The following is a 20,217-nucleotide window of genomic DNA, read 5'->3' on the forward strand; positions in this document are numbered from 1 at the left end:
ACTTTTTGCTTCATGTAAACACGGTAGTATGATGAAAGCCTGTAGCGAGTTCAGTTCAGGTGATATTTTTGAAACATCTCTTCTCAGTAACCTTGATACTGGGGAGACTCCATTTCAGGACATTCTTTAAAATGAAGCTGTAATTAAGTCAGTGGCCTTGCTCAGCTGTTGGGTTGTATTTTCCTTAAACGGAATCTGATAACATCTGTGACCTTCTAATATAACATCACTAGAAATTGGGAGGAATTAATTTTATTGATTAAGGGAATGTTTTAATCAGTGTCAGGTCTACTAATTTTATTTTAATTTAAACCTCTAATAAATGGCAGTCATGTATCAGTATAAAATCTTTTTTCTGTGGTAGTGAGTTCAGGTTGCGGTAGATGGGTTACTGAAAGACCTATTTGGCAAATCTGTGGTGCATTCTTATCCCGCAGTGATTTGCCCATGTCACCCTTCCTTCCCCCATTTTTAAACCCTTCATTGTCATTGGAAGTCCATTAATAGGAACTCCTCTAGTTTTCTTTTTAAATCAGGAGTGGGGAACCTATGACCCTCCAGATCTTGCAGAACTACAACTCCCAGCACATTTGGGGTTATAGATAGCTTCCATTTTGGAAAAGGTAACTAGGGTGATGATAGCCCTTAAGCAAAAATAATTTATTATTATTATTATTATTATTATTATTATTATTATTATCAACAACCATAACAAACATGGCCAATTATTGTAGTTCAGTAACATATGTAGGGCCGAAGATATCCGTCCCGTCCCCCCCCCCCCCGCAACTTGTTTTGAACAAATAGCAGTCATGGGGTGAGCAAGTGACATTGGTTGTACTGGGGCACTGGAAAAGGAGACTTTTTGCTGCCACTGTTTTCTGATTGGTCTCCCAGGCAACAGTTTTTCCAGGAAAACAAAGCCAGGGATGGGGAAAAAACTGAATTCCTAAGGCCATGGTTCTGATCTGATTTGCACACATAAAGCTATGCAGTTTTTTAAAATAATAATAATGAAATAGCAGGAAATCTTAATGGCAGATACTTATTTCTGTGGCTGTTTTGACTATATTAGCAATGACACTCATAGCCTGAACATCAGAAATGAAGGGAATGATGAGTCATTTCCTCAAAGTTAGCAATAAATCAAGTCTAATTTCCGCAGATTAAAAAATATTAATTAATATATAGAGCGTGAGCTGTCAGTGTTCAAATGCCTAGAGATAGGACAACATTTGACCTAAGTCAAAAATCCTTTCACAGTCTTTTTCTTGCAGAGCTTGGAAAACAGCTTAGAACTTGATAAATAATTCTCTGCTGTAACATGGGAGTTGAAGTTTGGGAAATTCTGGTTGACAAATACCGTTAAATATACTTTGAACAAGGCCGACCAGCATTTAGCAAATAATGCTTTCTTATGTTTATGGTAGCTTCAGTTCCAAGAGCCATGTCAGATTTTGAAATAAGTGACATGAATAAATGGCAACATTTATTTATTTATACATACATACAAACAACGTACACCCAACACCTTCATTGTTGATGAATCCAGATCTACATTCTGGTATATCTGTCTATCAAATTTGTTTCTTGCTCTTCTTCCCAGGTGTCTCAGGGCAGCATATTTGGGGTTATAGATAGCTTCCATTTTGGAAAATGTAATTAGGGTGATGATAGCCCTTAAGCAAAAATGGGTGATATATTCACTATAAGCATATAAGGGAATGTGTTTCTGGGAAGCTCTGCTCTAGCCTTGGTCCATGCAGAGAAGCAGTGTTTGATCTCCTCTTCCTTTGCCTCTTGGTTCAGACCGGCAACTCATGCATCTACTAATTACCTGCTAAATGGGGCTTGCTTCAGAATTGACATGTATAGGCTCTCAGTGTAAAGCATATTACTATTCTGCTTTATCTTTGTATCATTGTGCATGTCTGTCTACATTCAGATGATGTCCTGATGCAAAGTAACTCTGTTGGCACCTTAACAACTTGCTTTCAATATTTTAGGTGGTGGGCTATTATTTTAATAGAAGATCTTCCTCACTAAGAAATTAGGATAGGATTTCTGGGCATGGAATGCCTGTCTCCTAAGACTGAAGCACATAAATGGGAAGTGATGTCCATCAGCCTTGCATGAATGCATTAGTACTTGCCACTTTAACCTTGTCAGCATTTGCTGGGTTCGTCTGCTGGGAAGCTTGCATCAGCGGTACAACTCAATGACTGAATTTACTTACAATGGGAGATTGGTGGTGGGGGGGGGAGAGAGAGAGAGAACAGAAACAGATTTCTAAAAGAAATTATATCTTGACAATTCTTAACAGAGGTTAATTTGGCTTAAAGATAATCAGCCTCTCTTTCAAAGCCTGAATTGGGAATCAAGATTTTAGGTTTTTCTGGGGGTGGGGTGGGGAATAGTCACACTTTCTTCCCACTTTGTTAATCACCGACACAGATGGGTCAGAATACATTTGTTTACACATTAATAGGTTCGTTTCACTTCAATTTGTTGAAAATAAAATGGTGATTAGCACACTATAGATTTTTATTCCTCTCTTATAAAATCAGTTAAGGGTGTTTAAAACTTTAATCAAGCATGCACAGAGCTTAATGAGTGAACAAAAGCAGTACAGGTTTCAGCTAGATGGAAGCACTGATACGCTTTGGTTATAACAGTTAACCTGGAGGTAAAATGCTTTGGAAAAACTGATAAAATCCCCTGAAGAATTCAAACATCAGTGAATGAGAAATCTTATTCTACATTAGACATGATTTTAAAGTAACAACTGCTGACAGGCCATCTAAATATTTGCCAGCACAATGTTAGCCTGCTTCCCCCCTCCCCCCCCAGCAAGCATACTTATTTTCCTAGAAACTTGTATGCTGTGAGATATTTTGCTTAAAACCATTTAGATGCTGCCTTTTATAAATGATTGCAAGTTATTGGCCCCCACCCAGCCCATTACTGAACAAGGTTCAGCGTTTCCAAATCCTCACGTGACTAGGAAATATAGAGCTGAGTTCTGCCAACATGCTGGTGACACTTTACTCCAAATCCCCAGCTGATCTCTCCCAAGAGTTTCATGTGCTGTGGAGAACCCAGCAGTGGCGATCCTGACCACCACCACCCCTTGCTTAAAAAAAAAAAAGTAATTAACATTTTGCACAGCACTCCAATCAAAGTACTGACAGAAGTAGTTGTGGTCACTAATACATTGCAGCGCAGAGGCATTCTAGGCTCATAAACATGGAGGCTTCAGCTGCTTGGTGCTTCTCTGCTTTGCTCAACACCCCTTACCTGTCCTTGCGGCTTGGCCTGGTAACACTACAGGGGGACAGGTGGAACTGAGAAACATTAGGTACAGGCAGTGCTAATCACAAGAGAAGTGTCAAGCTTCCTTTCAGCTCCAAGACTAGGCAAGGAGCTTGCTAGACCCCTTCCCTCCTTCAACCTGATGCTGGCCTTAAAGCCATTAAGGAACTGAATGATTCACACAAATGGAGGGTGGATTTGGTGAAGGAATGGATGAGCAGACGGCTTGTTGTTATCTCTCTAAACCATGGTTTGTCATACATTGCCCTTGACAGATTTACCTCTGTTAACATGGGGACTGATAGGCCTGTGTGTTTGGGGAACCAATGTGAAACTGCCACCGACAGGGTTTCGAAAACATGCTTCCCTAGAAACAATATTTAGCTGGAGACAAATCAAGCAGTGTTTTTTGTGTGTGTGTGTGTGTGTGTGTGTGTATGTGTGTGGTCCCAAGAAACGTGTACCCACACAAAGTTTATAGAAAAGGAATGAATTTATTATAAAGCATTAAGGGTAATTTTAACTTATTTTTAAAGTACTGGGCAATCATAAGAGTATCCCAACATAATCACACTTTTAAAGAGTAAGAGTTCTAAACTAAAAGGGGAGGTAGCACTGATGGTAGAGATTGTTGCAAAGTTCTCTGCATCCCCAGGAACTCGCTAACATGAAGGTCAGGCATAGATAAATCAACTATGGGACTTTGCATAAGATCAAGGAAGGAGGATTGTTTCTCATGGTCTTTTGCTTTACCTACTCCACACACACCCTCTATTTCATGGGTGTAGCCAAGGGGGGGCAGGGAGGGGCAGCTTCCCCTCCTAGATCAAGTAAAACAATAGAAATACTTAACTAACTGACCAATCACATCAGTTCTGCCCCCCCCAAAAGTCCTGGCGCCCCAACAAAAATCCTGGCTACGCCCATGTTCGAATTCACCCGTGCACACAAACAAGAGGTAACAACAAAGGCCTCGTAACACTTTTCTCGCTTTACTTTCATTAATTGGAGCTAAATGGTAGAGCAATCCTTCCTGGGAATCAGCTCACTCAGAACTGCCCCCTTCCACGTAGCTGGAACAAAATCTTCCCGTTGGCACGAATGGGAACTTTTCCCTCTAAGCGTTCTAGCTGCATGTTGGGGGGATAGGGTGATTTTACTTCTGATCACACTGGAGAGGAAAGAGATAAGTTTCCCCAGCCCGCACACACTGCATTCTTGGTAATGACCCCTCATTAATTGATCCTGTAATAATTAACTATCTTAATTGCTGTAATTAGTAAATGTAAAAAGGAGCTGTAGCTATGCACACTGTATCTAAGCACATGATTACCTCTGCTGTCTGGTTGCCTCTCCTGTTTGGCCTGTTGGGTGCTTGGTTGGCTCCAGAGCCTCAGGCTGGATTAATGCAGGCCTCTGTCAGATTTGACCATAGCTTCCAGGCTTGAATGTACAAAGACTGGGCTGCTCTGGAGTCTTGGGCCAAAAGGAGTTGGACAAATAGGTGTCTGCTCCATTGCTCAGTTCTTTCATCTCTTTTCTCAGCTTCTGTCTGCTGATCTTGTTTTCTTCCCTTTCTCCAAAGGGTTGGCTCCATCTGTATGCCTGAAGGGTAGCTTGTGGAAATAGCCACTCAGGTGACTGCTCTAGTCGTGTCAAATTTGCAAACTCACACAAGATCGGAGTTACTATTGAGTGAAAAGAATACATTGCCTGCCAGAATTGCTGAGGGCTCACATATAGGCTCCCCGTTTTCAAGGTGGTGTCCTTGCTTGAAGAACTGTCCCTGAATTTTTTTCTCTGTTCATGAAATTATCTAATCTGTCCTCAGGAACTTTTGATTGCTCCAGTGTGAATCATAACCATATTGGATGAGAGCCAATCCTCCCTTACAGTACTTGTTTAGATTTTGCTTTAGGAGCAAGCTCTCACCTTTTCTGTTTCTGTTTTACTTTCTTAGTTCATATTAGCTTAGTTTATATTATCATTTCTGCCCCTGGATGTAACTCTTTTCTTCCCAGATATTTTTTTGAGGCGTGCTCTGAACATTCACAGCCAGTTTTGACCCTCCATTGTTAAGCACATGATATGCGCTTTCTGACCCCTTTAGGACAGTAATTTTTTCAGTTCATGTATCTTTGGTATTCTATATTATTCTGCTTTTGGATGGATCCTCTGTCAAACTCTTGTCACTTTGCAAGGCCCCTTTCATCTTTCAAAAAGCTCTGATCCTGAAAAGAATGCCCTCTGTTACAGTTCTCATTGCTTGCTGTTTACATTTTCATAATGCACACCTGTGAATTCAGCAAAGACTGTTGTGGGATGTATACCATGCAAATCAGATGTTGTTAGGAAATAGCACAGGAGTTTCAGTAACATTTCATTGCAAAAGCTACCTTTACCCATCTCAGTCTAGCCAGTTAATTGGATCATCTTCAGAGGCCCTTTTACATGTCTTTCCACTGTCTGAACTGTAGAAGATAGGGCCTTCTCCACAGCGACACTAAGATTATGGAAAAGTTCCACAATCTATATTAGGGCAGTACCTTTATTAGGCCAATGAAAATGTCACAAAATACGTGTGTAAGCTTGATTTCACTAGAGCTCTTCATTACTGGATGGTAAACAGAGCAGGAATGGAGAAAATCAGCTGATAATGAAGCCATGAGGTTTACATTTGGTCACAGGCATAAGAGGGAATGTGGGAGGAGGTAGCAGAGATTTGAATGAGGTGCTGTGTGAGTTTCAGGAAAGAAGGAGCAAATGATAAATATTTGAAAATATAAAATCCAGCTGATGCATAGCTCTTTCTAGGTTATAAAGTGATAGAATATGTTCCAGCGGGGTGACTTGTGGTCCCCTGATGTTGCTATACTCCAGCTCCCATTAGCCATAGCTAGTATAGCCAGTGATCAGGGGTGATGAGAGATATAGTCTACCAAAAACTGAAACACCATAGGTTTCTCATCTCTACTCAGTTGTGAGCACTTGCTCCCATCATCCTGATTTCTGTCTTGAGACTAAGATGGTGCTATTCCTGAGGGCCTTTGGTTGTGAAATAAGATGTTCTTCATCTCCTTAATTTTAGCTGTCTGTTGGTAGTCTGTACCTTTTACTTGGTAGCCATTTAATTCTAAATTATGGTGGATGTTTTTATCCCTTTTGTGAACCATCTTATAGATTAAAGGACCTTTTCCACATAAAACGCTAAGTCACAGTTTGTTTAATGAATTCTGAGTTGTTATGCAGATGGGCAAAACAAGCCATGGGTTGTTTCTCTGATGTTTAATTTGCTTTCTGTTTGCTCATGTATCATGCCTTTATAGTTTGACCACCCCTCCCCAGATATTCACCAGTCAAACCATGGTTAAAGGGTTCACACATAATGCCAAGCCATGGTTAAAACAAACACATGCTTATAATTCAACCCATGATTTCAGATTGTGGTATGTTGACAGTTAAGCTGTGGGCAGGGTTCAATCATAATGCTAGCCATGGTTTAATAAACCATGGTTTACTGTTATGTACAAACTAGGCCATGGTGAATGGACAAATGGTATACAAATAGTATATATTCAATTGTGTAGTTATGTAAATGAGGAAAGGACATAAGACAATTCCTTTGGCCATTTCACTTCTAATCATGGGACAAAACAGTCCCCTGGAGCTTTCATTCTGGGAAAGAAAATACAAGGATAATTTGGCAACATATGAAAAATTTTTTTTTAAAAAATTCTTAATCTTCAGTCGTTGTACAAATTGTTCTAGGTTTTATTGGGTTTTATTATTGTAGGGTAAAATTAAGAAAAGAAAGTAGCTTGTTTACTTTAGATTTTAAAGTACAACGGGGAGGAAAGAAACAGACGAATGAACAATTGCCCCAGTGTTGTTCATAAAATACGTTTGTTCCTACTTCTGTGTCCTGAGATGAGCACTTTGGTTTTATTGCTTTCTTTTATGTTGGCATTGTTGGGCCTTTTATTTTTCTCATATCTCTAACGTATTGAAGTCTAATAGCTATTTATGTGCCCAGGAGCAGCAAGTGTCATTATGCCAAGTTCTGCCAATTTGTGTCAGTTCTGTGGGCACAAAATATCAAAGGGAACTACTACTACATGTGAGAGAAAGAGAAGGGAGGTGCTAGAGAGACAATATCTGTGTGCAGAATCAAGCAGAAGTTCTGATCATATTGTTCCTAGTATATTTTGAAGCATCGAAAATGATTAAAATATATATTTCATTATCTCCGAGTAGCATTCGTTTCCGAGAGATAAATATATCCCTGTGTAGTACTCACGTTGAGGATCATTAACATTTAACATTTATTACAACCCAATCCTACAGGTGTAACTATATGACTAGTAGCAGAGCTAAAGGTGACATAACCCATTAACAGAATCTCATGCTTTCATTGGGGGATAAGGGTTGCTTTTGGTTATTATTTCTTCCTTAAGTGTTGTGGTAGAAAGGGATTTATTTTCTAGTTCCACTTTTAATGGAAATTCCAGACTGGTGGTGATTCCAAGTTAGTGTTCTTCACTGAAAGATTTGTTCCCCTCCTGCTGCCTTTCCTTTACAAACAAATCAGACTTCAAGTTTATTTCTAGAATCTCAACTAGGCTTAGCATTTATATCTAGAAAGTGTTTCCTCTTTGCTCTGGTAAGCGTAGCTTGAGAGATGGGTAATAACTGGGTGTCAGATCATGAGGTTGGATGTACACTGCCTTTGTGCTCTTCTCTCTATAGCCCAAAGACAAACAAAAACTCACACAAGCAAAGTAGCCACTTAATGTTTATCTCTCATCTCAAGATCCTCTCCTCTTTAATTAGAAGAATTTTTTAGAGGCTCCTATTGAGTTATGTTACTGAAACTTTCCAGGTTGTCTATTCCCACCCCAGAAGTGTACAATAGGTACATTTGATTAACAGTAGGGTAGGTGGATTAGCATATCAACAAAGGGTTCTTGACTTGTTAAGAGATGGGCAGGGTAGTCCAAACCCTGAACAGTTATTCATGCATCATAATGTTTGTAATGGGTTGTATTCAATTGCCCTAGTTCAGGGCAGCAGTCACTCTGATTCTTAAATAAAACATAATTTGCAGTACTATTGACAAGCTGCAAGAAAATGCTTAAGTGCATTGCTTTACGACATTGATCAGCGCTTGAGGTATATATTTCTAGCATTTTGAGCTGAAAACAGGGCATCTTTCAAGCAAGATAGGATGACTTTGCTTGGACTTTTCCAGCTTCCTAGAGAGGTCACAAGTGCAAGAAACATTGGATGCATTCCTCATCCATCATCCACAGGTCATGCACTCCCAGGTTATATTGTTGTCGGTCTTCTTGTTCTGTTGTCTTCATTGGTGCCAAAGAAATTCAAGTGTACATTGAGGATGACAAGCTAGCTCTCTAATGTAGCTTGTGCTATATGGCATCAATCAATGTCAGTCACCAGTTGTTACTCTCAGTGTGGGAGGGCTTCTATGTTATTGTTGCTACGGAAGATATTTGATTTTGCAAGTTACAGTTTGTAGTAATAGTTAGATTGTTGCATTTCCCACTTAAAATATGAATCCCAGGGTGCATACACAAGTGTTTGATGCATTTAAAAGTTTTTGGCTACTGAGCCTAGCGTTTTCAATGAGTACATTTTGAAGGTAGTTCCATTTTTTTTTGCAAGGTGTTTGGTCTGTCTGATCTCTTCGTTCCATGACCAGTTAAGTTTCTCTGGAACTCTAGGAACTAAAATTTCCAGGCTGCCTTGAAGGATGCTGAGGCAGATGAACTTAATTTAAACTAATTTTTGCTGCTACCATTCTTCAAGAATGAGAGGTGATACTTCTTATAGAAGCATGTTTTACCTTACCTTGTCAACATATTCCAAAGATTTTCAAAGCTAGATCAGGTGTCAACCTTACTGCCTAGTGCTGTTAGATTATACTGATGTTATTCTCTACATTTCAGATTATCTCTCAGCTTTCTTTATTATGAATAAGACCCAAACTGGGCGTTTCCTGACTGAAGCTTGTTTTCCACTCAATCCCCACAACCTCTTTTTCTGCTTTTGAAGGAGCAAATATGGATGACAATCTCTCCCTCTCCCTGACGCCACCCAGAAGGGGGGATATATTGAATAGCTGGGGGAGAGAGGGCTAAACACACCAGAAATTAATTCACATTTTTCATAAACGGCTTTTCATGGAGAAAAATGGAAAAGTTGCAAGCATTTCTGTTGAACATCTAGTTTACCTGTCAGTCACATCTCTTAAGATTCTACTTCCCAAGCTATGCTGCTTGAGCTTCATTTTCCTCTCCTGTATCCCACGAGGAGTGGTTTTTCTTTCCTCATTCTTTTATCCATCCCTGAAGTAGGCCATAGACTCAGCACAAACTCCCCAGTCTGTTGGGACTAGATTGCCAAGCTTTTAAAAGCTTTTATTTAACTAACCCTATTCAAATTTCCAAAAACTTTCCATTACAAGAAAACGGTGTCTGGGAAATTCTATTAAAAATAAGGTTTCCTGGAAACCTCATTTGAAATAATCTTAAGTAGACTTTGTTATATGTTACCATAAAATTGGAATTAAAGCATAGTAATTACTCTTTTTTTTTGTGTGTGTGTGTGTAGTCATTAATTTTACAACTAAATGACCTTGTAGGTGCGATTATCATTCTGTCATCAATGTAAGGTTCTGGCCTCAGCCACTTGCCATTTTAAATTGGCAGAACTGCACCATGGTCGACACCTACAATTCAGTAAGGATGTTCTGTAATGCTATAATAATTCTGTGGCATTTAATATATATTCCAGCACGTAGTGTTTCATGGAGAAATAACTTTGTACACTAGAAATCTCTGGCAGTAACCTACATGCTCGAAAAGCTTGTAGACTGAGTTTTGGAGCAAACTCCCCTACCCCTGCAATGATAGAGTATGGCTCTGAAAAAAAAAAAAAAGCAAAATAGTAATTTAAAAAGAGAGTGCCTCTAAGTATGTCCAGAAGGCCTTTTCTTCACAGCACCGGGTAATCTCTGCTGGCTCACATGCATCTCAGATTCGAAACATAGCATTTCGTCAAACTGCAGCTTCCAGGCAGATTGGGGCTCTGGCATCTCTGTAAGTAAAAATGAATCACTGTGCATTGCCTAGGAAGCTGCTAGTGCTGTCATGTCTTCAGAGTACAATGAGGTGTAGGTAAAGTTAATGTGAGTTTCTGAGATTTCCCCCTGCTGCCCTTTCTTTTTAAGACCCTTTTTTCCTGCTTATTAGATATGTTGAGAAGTGACTTGTGAGTAATACTGATTGCTGAAATAGTTAGGTCTGCATCTACTTTGACTTGGCTATTAATTTATTTGTTTAAGTATTTATAAAATACCAGGTAGGTGTTCAGCAATATAACAAGAAAGCTAAACAATTAGAAGCAGTATAAAGCAATTATTTAAACCACTGGCTACTAAAGAACATTTTAAACAGCTGCATAGGTCTATGACAGCAGGCTTGAGGTATTTTGGTGCAATACCTGGCAGGTATTTTATGCATAGTCTGCCGTAGTAGAATTTTTCCCGTTAAGCATATAATTTACTTCCTTCCCCCCCTCTTTATTCTTTGCTCCTCTGAGACTCATTATGCTACATTTGTCCACATTCATCTGCATTTGTCATTTGTTAGCTCAAGCTTTTGCTTAACTGTTCTCAAAGTCTCTGCATCTGTCTGCAGAATTGCTTCTCATTTATTTGCTGTTTCTTCATATTTTGAATCAGAATAGTGAATACTATTTAGGTCACTCCAGCGAGTTGTTCCCTGTGGGAATATGAGGAATAGGTTTCCTGGTGCATAATAGTATGCAAATAATGTCCTGCTAAATCGCATAGGAATAGACTCAAATATATGTGCCAGTGTTAATGACCTTAATAGCTTTGACAGCTTCTTAATATACCATGTGCTGTTGTAAGCATGGCATTGGAGAGATATATGCCTAGCGTAGCTGAAGGCACAGGAATCTATTTCAAAATTTATTTAATACTGAGAATTTAGTATGTCAGCAGCATACTGTACTCTGCACAGAAGTGTTAAAGCCAGCAGTCGGTCTGATTTACCTCACTAGCATAAGCCACAGGAATAACATTAGGCACCAATAATAATGCTGAAGATACCTATCACATTAGCTTAGAGCACTTTAGCTGGCTTTTCTGCTGGTGTTCTCCCATGAATGGAAATTAGATTTAAAAAAAAAAAATCCACCTGATACGATATTCTACACTATTTTTCTAATGTTTGAAGTTGTGTTTTTTTAAAAGTTATCCTTAGAAAGCAGTTTTAGACATGTTGTTCTCTTTCAAAATTCAGGCCACTGCTGTTATGTTTTGCAAAGCCTTGCTACCAGTGGGCTTTTCCCAAACTTCGTTTTCTTCACATTAACTTACATTTCTGCTGAACAAGGATTATACTAAATGCAAATACATTTTAGGGAGTTACACCTACCTTCAGGTAAAATTTGCATAGCTAAAAAGAGATTTGACTTCCTTCTCTTGTTGACACCCTTGAACCCTACACTAGAGATATATGATATATTTTAAAAAATGCCCCAAATGTGGCAGTGATGAGCTGGGGTGAAATTGTTTCCTCCCCCACTTAAGCAACAGAATGTTGAGAATGCCAAACGTGATGTGATAATTTCACATTTTTTTCTTAGCTATTCAGACATTTTAAAATATTTTCTCCTAGAACAAATTTAATTGATGTTGTTCTTTCCCCATAGTCCAACACACACACACAAAATGTTAGTTTGAATGCACTACAGGGTTTTCAGGCTAAGTAGGTGTGCTAATTAAGTAGTTGACATTTTTCATATCATGGTGAGAAAATTTGCCTAATGGCTTAGAATAATATACTGCAGAACAGATTTATTCTATTGTTAATTATATCTATTTACAGATATCAGTATGAGGTGTACACAAATTAAACACAGAGTGCCTTTTTAAAAGTATTTATTAGTTCTGGAATTGTCGCCTGCATTGCTGCAGTTCCCCTTTGCAGTTTCTGTTAATTGTTCAGCCCTACAGAAATGATTTGCGGAAATATTTTTTCTTTAAGTGTTTTTCTTCACTCTTTAAAAAAGAATAATAAAGGCATTTGAGAGGAACTCACATGTGAGCAAAGTGAATTCCAGATAAATTAGGGGCTCGTGTTGATAGCGTTGGGAGAACAGACCCTTAATGTTATAGATTCAGATTTTAATACAGACCTGATTCAGACATAATGAGAAGCCACACTTTACTACTATATGGACATATTGGGATGAGTCTTAGGCTATCTTTCCCTCTTGCCATCTTTCACATGTCAGAGATCAGTGCCTCCAATTTTAAACCACACTTCCCAATGACATTTGAATTAAAGGAACTGTGTCTTGTTTAAACCATGGGTGGGAAACCCATGACCACCCAGATATTGTTGAATTCCAACCTCCATGATTCTTGACCATTGGCCATGCTGGTGTCGTGATGCTAGAGTTTGACTTCCCTTACTTTGAGGGGTGAGGCCAAGGATTCAGAGTGGAAGAGGGAATTGGCACCAGGGCTGGCCCTCAAAGAACCTAACCTACTGGAAGCACTTTGGTAAGAAGGGCATAACGAGCCATTGCCTGTCCAGCCCTCCTCTGACTTACATCTCAGAAGCTTCAGCGCAACTGGAATCTCACTTGCTCTATAGGAGTTAACATCTGCTGAAGAAACTATGGCTTGTTTAAAATCCATCGTTTGAAGGAGGCCCAAGAGCCAGACGTTCTGTGTTCTGCATGTGGTGCATGTAACTGTATACCGAAGGGGATGGGCAGAGAAGGAAGTACACATGTTGTTTCTATATTTACAGTGCAACTGAATGCACACATGAATGTCTTGTCTGGAGGCAATTTGGAGGCTCCAGGGGAACAGTATCTTTCAAGACTGCCATAAGTTCCCATGTAGTAAATGCCAGAATATTTTCCTATTCCTCTCCAAAAACAGTTTTTGAACTTGAGATGTAGAAATATATCCTGAATCTGCATACTAGGCTTCTTTCTTTATCTTTATCCTGTAAACAAAGTGCCAAGATTCTTTGTGGCTGGTGTGATCCTCATTACATCGCTAGCATATAGCTGATTTGACATATTGATAGATGAATTGTTCCCAAGGTCCAAGAATCCCACACTGTATCATGGAAGTCCTCGGGATTCAGTATTCTTTCTCAGACAAGAGCCCACATACTTTCTTAAGCAAACCATGCTGGTGTTAATGACCCCCTCTTTCTTCTTATTAATGTCTAGTATTCATAGCGTTTAGTTTCTCATTCATAGCTCTGTGTCAATCAGGCTGACCCCAACTTGGTTCCCTCCAGATGTTATGGACTACAGCTCATTTTGTCTTTGGCCAGTGGCTTTTCTGGCTGGAACTGATTACAGTTGTGGCCCAAAACATCTGGAGGACAGCAAGTTGGAGGGGGCTGGTGTAAACAGTAATTTGTAGTGGTAAAAAACTCTTTAAAGAGGCATGGGAGGGGTGTTTTTGCTTTTGCTAATGTTCTCTAGTTTATAATGCCTTCATTTGTCCCTAGGGCAGGACAAAACAGTAAAATGTAATTGTTACCTACAGACCTATATTGATGAGAGAGAGTACTGCTGTCATATAGGGTGTGTGCATGTGTGTCTCCGTATATTTGATTTATATTTTACCTATTTAATTGAGAAATCATTAGAATTGCTGCTCTGGCATTTTACTATATCGAAGTGCAGAGTAGTTCCAAGTAGATACATGCATTAATCACACTTTAACCATCATGTAATGTTAATGAGATGGTATGCTGGCAACTTTCCTGTTGTTGTTTATCCTTCTATGGTCTCCTGTAAGGCTGTGGTCATGTGACACACAGGCCCATCTTGACAGAGTTGATGAATAGAGAGGGAGAGAGATATTGGCAGGCTGCTCACCAGGGTTGCTTCCTCTAGCATTGTTTTCCTAAATAATTCAGAAAGGCTGGTGTTTTCATCAAATTATTTCTGTTTTCAGAATGAATAGGAATGAGGAAATGAATAGAGATGGGTGCAGTTGAGAGTCTGTGTTGTAGAACAGGCAGAATAACATTGTTTATTGCATAAATGTCCCCAGATTTATGCCATGTTAACTTCGTTTGGTTTTCCCCTGTTTTTTTTGCTTGGTGCTTTTCTGTTGATCTTGAGGGGACTATATTTGCTTAAGTAGACAGTGAATCGAGTACATAATTGCTAGACATTCCACATTGTCCTCCTGAGATGTCTTTTCTTTCAGACATGAAGAGACATAATTACTGTTAGCGCAAGCCCCTTGGTGGGCATAAGATACCGTGTAGGAGAGGTGTCATTGATCTCTATATTTTATTGGCCCTTCTATAGAAACTTTTGCCGGATCCCCAAAGTATTTCCCAAAGTAATAGTAGTAGTAGTTTTAAAGTTAGACCAGGTACTCAAATTAGAATTGGAGTGGCTTGATAAGGAATATTAGAGAAATGGATGAGGAGTAGCAGTGTATGGAGGACAAAGAGGAGAAACCTGGCAGGTATAACCAGTGAGTTTCCTAGGCTTAACAGGGATGGAAACTTAAATATGGTGGGTACCTGGTTCATGTTGGCTCCAAAGAAATATAAGACCCCAAATAGTTATGCAGTAAACATACCAGAAGGCACACAGGAGGTAGAGAAAAGAATAGACAAGAAAGATCAGAATTTCCCCTCTAGTCTGTCTCCTTCACCTGTTGTGAATTATCTTACGTTTTCACTTGTATGTATTTTAATTGCAAAATAATTCTAGTTACAATTTTGCATTTTAAATAGATTAAATAGGCAGCTCAGCCAACTATATCACAATTCAAATGCACCCCCCCCAATCAAAAAGGATTTCCATTAAATTGTCCTAAAATTTGGCTGTTTTATTATGTGGAATATTATATATAGTTGTTACAAAACAATAGTTTGGAGAACATATTTTTGAAATTTTACTTTATTATCCCTTCTCACAAAACAAACAATACATTAGCATTACCAAAACAAACACCCTCCCCCTCCTCACAAACCTCCCTGTAGCACATGTGAACTAACACATTATGGTAAAATATGCAAGCTTACAATTTGTAGGATTTTTGGGTCATGTGGGAAAAATATTAATAAATCCAACTATCTGCTAATAACTTAATCCCCTTTCATATCCACAGTACGATTAAAGTCCTAACAGAATTCCGGCATAAAAGATGCATGTTAATCTATGAAACAATTTGGAGCATTTTTGTTTAATCCCTCCATTTCTGCTTATTAACCAAAATGTCATAAAGACTGGCATTCAGGTTGTAAACATCCCTTTGACAGTCACAAAATTTAGGCAATGAACTTGAGAAACCTTGTCTATGCATAGTGGGCCTGGCATTGAAAGCCCCACTGATTTCTCTGGCAAAGGTGGCTTCTGAGCGAGAGTGAGAGAGAGCTTCTGTACAGAAGTGGCTGGGAGTGTAGCTGTCGGCTAGGATATCTCTCATTAAAATTTCAACCTAGAGCCAGAGGCAAGCTGCTATCTCTGCCTTTCACCCTCCTACCACTAGGGTAACAATGTGAGCCTACCTTACAGTGAGTTGTTGTAAGGATTCATGTATAGAAGCATTTAGAACAATGCAGTGGTGGCTCCATTCCAGTGGTGGGCAGAGCCAGAAGCAAAGGTTACTGGGGCCAATAACCAATGTGGGTTTTAAGTTTTAATGCTTAACTTTGTATAATAGGCTGCATACTAATCACACAAAAGCTAGAGGTTTCTACACCACACCAAGCATCACTGGAGAGTTGGGCCATGTCCTTGACTAGATTGTACCACACCTATTTATAAATTGCGACTGTTGCATCCTATATTGTGCTGCCTCTGCATGGATCTTTTTGGTTAATTGCATTTGCCCAGGCTTCAGCGCAGAATTTTAAAGCCCATTTTCAGAAGTCAGTTTTCAGTCTTATTTCTGTTGAGTCAATGTGAATAAAATCTATATTGGAACCTTATTAAATCTGCAGAGTGGCTTTTCTGCCTGTGAAGTTTGTATGCAAAAAGCTGTGATCTTAACTTTTTATCCTGATTTTGCTATTCTTTAAATTAAAAAAAATATGAACTACTCGTATGCCTAATTGTTGCTTTATCTCTAGTACATTTTCTTTATCATTCTTTTCACGCAATGCATTTTTACTCTAGTAACAACATGTGCGCTGCGCTTTATGAAAGTCACTCGCTGGAAACCTTGGATATTTTCCACAGGGATCCCTATAGACCCATCCAATTTGAAAATACTCCGTTTTATCCTCTTCTTAATTACAATACGCAGAGCGGGATTCTGTTAACTGTTTAGAAGTTCCACAGAGTAATGATTCTATCCCAACTATAAAGAGTATGACAGAAAACTATTCACAGTTGGAAGCCAGCTGTTGCCTAGCTACCTAGCTTTTTAATTCAGAATCTCCTCCAATTTAATAATACCCGGCCCTTAAGCTTCTAAATGTATTTGTTCATGACTCACCGTACCATTTTGTGCATGCTTTTCACCAGTTAGCATCAATTATGATGGGGAAAAGAGAGCATTTACAAAGGGGTTAATGTGTGGTGTAAATCCAAAAACTAGGGAAAAAATGCAGACAAGCTCCAGTAAAGTTGCAACATGGGTACCATGCCAATGAAATTGCCAGGTGGAGAATTAGTTGGAATTAAAACAGCCATGGATGTAGTTTAGCAGGTGTCATAGAGCCTGCTTGTCCCGAGGCGTGGATGCCTCCGTTTATCTTGTTCACCACGAGGCATTTATGTTTCATTAGAAAACGTGAGGGTTTGGTTACTGTGCTTTAGCACTGAGGCCAAAATAGCCTTGCTTGGAAAGAAAGAAAGAAAGAAAGAAAGAAAGAAAGAAAGAAAGAAAGAAAGAAAGAAAGATTGTGGACCTCGGCAAATTAGGCAATTATTGTTACATAAAAGAAAGGGGTTTTAATAGTTCATGGGATAAAAGTCTAGAATGTGGCTTCATTGCAGAAAGGGAAATCTGATAGCCTTCCTGTGCCTTAATTATAACTCCAAGAAATACTCAAGTCTCTGCCAGCTTGGCACTTTTTGTTGTATCTCTAGGTTAAAATCCCACCTTCATATTTCCTCAGATAGGATCCGCACCACTTAGATCTTTATATACTAAAGTCATCTGCTTTTCTTATTCCTTCTGCTGCTACCAGTTATTTCCAAATTATTATCTTGTTTACCTAACATCACTTATAGCTGAGTTTGGACTATGGGATGGATGGACTAGGAAACTTAAAAGTCTTATTTACTAAATCCTATTTATAGTATCAGAAAATAGGCTTATGTGCAGCTTAGATGTTAAATGAATGCTTTGTTTTATTTCTTTATTTTGCATTAGCAGTTCCCTTAATTTGGCCTTTCCCCAATGCTGAGCATATTGCTAATAGCAGACAGCTTTGTGGGGCTCCACTGCTGCCTTGACCTCCGGTTGCTTGCACTGCTGCTTACATGAAGGGGGTGAGGCTGCAGTGAGGTCAGTCTGTTGCAAACACAATGGCAAAGCCAATCTGGCACACCCACCACTGTGCTTCCACCATGCCTCCCCGCCTTCTCCCTCTACCTCATGGTAAGCACCAGCGATGCAACAAACTGGAGGTCAGTTGTGCGTCACTGCCTCACCACGTTATAAGCTCCTGCATATTAATCACTATGCAAACGAGATTGAGATGCATGTGTCCTAATATGACGCAAATATATTTTGGGGTGCAGAATTTATTCACATTTCTGAAATTCTCTAAATAAGAGCGTCAATATCTGACTGTATAGCGAATTACAGCTAGGCTGTATGCTTGTAAAAATCCAGCAGCTGCTTCCATGTTAGCAGGTGCACTTTCCCTGGCAGCTCCAGTTGTAAAGGCAATTGCTGGCTTATCGTGTGTATCTTGGTTTCCACCAACCTTTTCCCATGCAGTTGCGCAGACGCCTGTGAAATCGCTTTTGGTGTGAAGTGCTTTGCAGTTAAAGCAGTTGCTCCTGACTTTTTACCAGGGGACCAGCCTTTACTCTGTGCATTCATGGACCTTTGAGCTCCTAAAAATGCTGTAGTGTTGTCTTTTGTTTCTTAATTGGCAATAAACTTAAAGGAGGTGGTTAGGAACAAATAACAAGTGGAACAAAGAATGGAGGGGTTTCTGTGACCCAGTTAAAGCAAGTGCTCCCCATGCGAATGGGGTCAGGTGAAATGTACAAAAGGGTAAGGGGATAATAACTGGAAGTTCAAAGAGCAGTGGCAAAGGCTCAGTGTTTATAAGCTCAGCGTCACAGGAGTCAGAGTTGCAAGATTTAAGGGGAAACTGCAAAGCCAACAGACCCATGTTACAAAGGAGCAAATATGAATAATCCTCTGAGGGCTAAAATTGACTGGGTCAGCTACCGCAGCATTTAAGAACAGAAAATGAAGGAATTGTATGTGTTAGTTAAGGAGTTCAAGGTGGTAGAAAAGGTCAGAATTGGAAGGAGTTGGATATCAATGGAATGAGGCTCAATAACATCCACTTGGGTAGGTCAAAATTCTAGGTTACCAGAAGCTTGCAGGTGCCGGGGTTGTGATGCTCCAGGAAAGATAGAAGTTCTAGGGTCAACAGCTTGTCTCAGGCTCCAAAGGCATAGGTAGGATGGAAACGACCACAGTGCCCCTTCCCTAACATATCACCCCCATTTGGCTATTGGCGCTTGTATTTTATGACGACAATGAAGTTACCCATTTGAAAGGTTAATGCTGTCCTGTTGTTGGCACCAGATGTCCTTGTTTTACTCCTCTTGCTATTACCAGAACATGGGAGGGAACAATTGGCCGGTGGGATGGGCATGTGAACTAAACTGGACATAGTAATACAGATACTCACCAACATGCTTATTCACATGCTGTGCTGTCTACCACTGCTGTTCACACTTGACCAACAATCTTGTGTGGCTCTCCAGATAAGTTCTGCTACTGCATTGCTACTGCTATAGCTTGGGTGCAGCCCTGCATGCAGTTTTCGCTCTGTAAATCTCTAAATCCCCAATGTCAAGTCATATTTATTTCTTAGAATGCAGCACATTCACCTCTTCCAGCTGTTTTTCTTTTTGCTGCCTTGCTGTCTTTTTTAAAATATCAATAATGTATCCAGTGCATTTCAAAGCTGCACTGTTCAGCTTTGAACAGATTATTTATGTGCTCTTGAATTCAAATATAAAAAGCATTCCTTTCGCCAGATCTCCCTTGGAATTTCAGAGCCCAGGAAGGCAGTTGGGGTGGCAGCTTTGGTGTGCTGTATGACAAGATGTAAAACCTTCCACCGGGGTCACCTTATAAATATTTATTCCAATAAATTTCTTTAAAGAAATTAAATTACGTGTTCTATACAAAATAGACGAGAAAGGCTTTTAGTGTCACTGGCTGCAAATTGAAGTCATTTGTCTAGGAGGGTCAGGTGCCACTTTGTGGTAAGGATTTGTCTGAGATCCAAGTGAAGAAAGATTGATAGCACAAAGAGATTGATGAAATGAGCAATGCAATATGCATATGAAGTTCTGGGTTAATTAGGAAAATTTAAACCAAAAAGGTTCTTTTTTGTGAGGTGTAGGAGCTGTTACTTGCTGTGTGTGTGTGTGTGTGTGTGTGTGTGTGTGTAGGCTTGATATTTTGGGAGAAAGTGCATGTGAATACTATTGGGGAGACTGATTGGAGCTTCATCCATTTTATCGTTAATGAGAGTTGCTTAGCCATTCATTTGCAGTCGCCTGTTTTCTCATTACTATAAGCTACAGAGTTGTCTGCATCATTCATTGCTTTAAATACTTTTTTTTTTTAAAAAAAAACCCCTATCA

General features: G+C 39.5%; 1 protein-coding gene across 1 annotated transcript in view; it reads left to right on the forward strand.

Annotated features, from left to right (window-relative positions):
- The window catches only part of PIGK (phosphatidylinositol glycan anchor biosynthesis class K), a 104,581-nt gene that overhangs the window by 82,345 nt on the left and 2,019 nt on the right, over window positions 1-20,217 (forward strand). The window lies entirely within an intron of this gene.

This window comes from Podarcis filfolensis (assembly GCF_964270895.1).
Source record: "Podarcis filfolensis genome assembly, chromosome: 6".
In the NCBI taxonomy this organism is placed as follows: Eukaryota; Metazoa; Chordata; class Lepidosauria; order Squamata; family Lacertidae; genus Podarcis; species Podarcis filfolensis.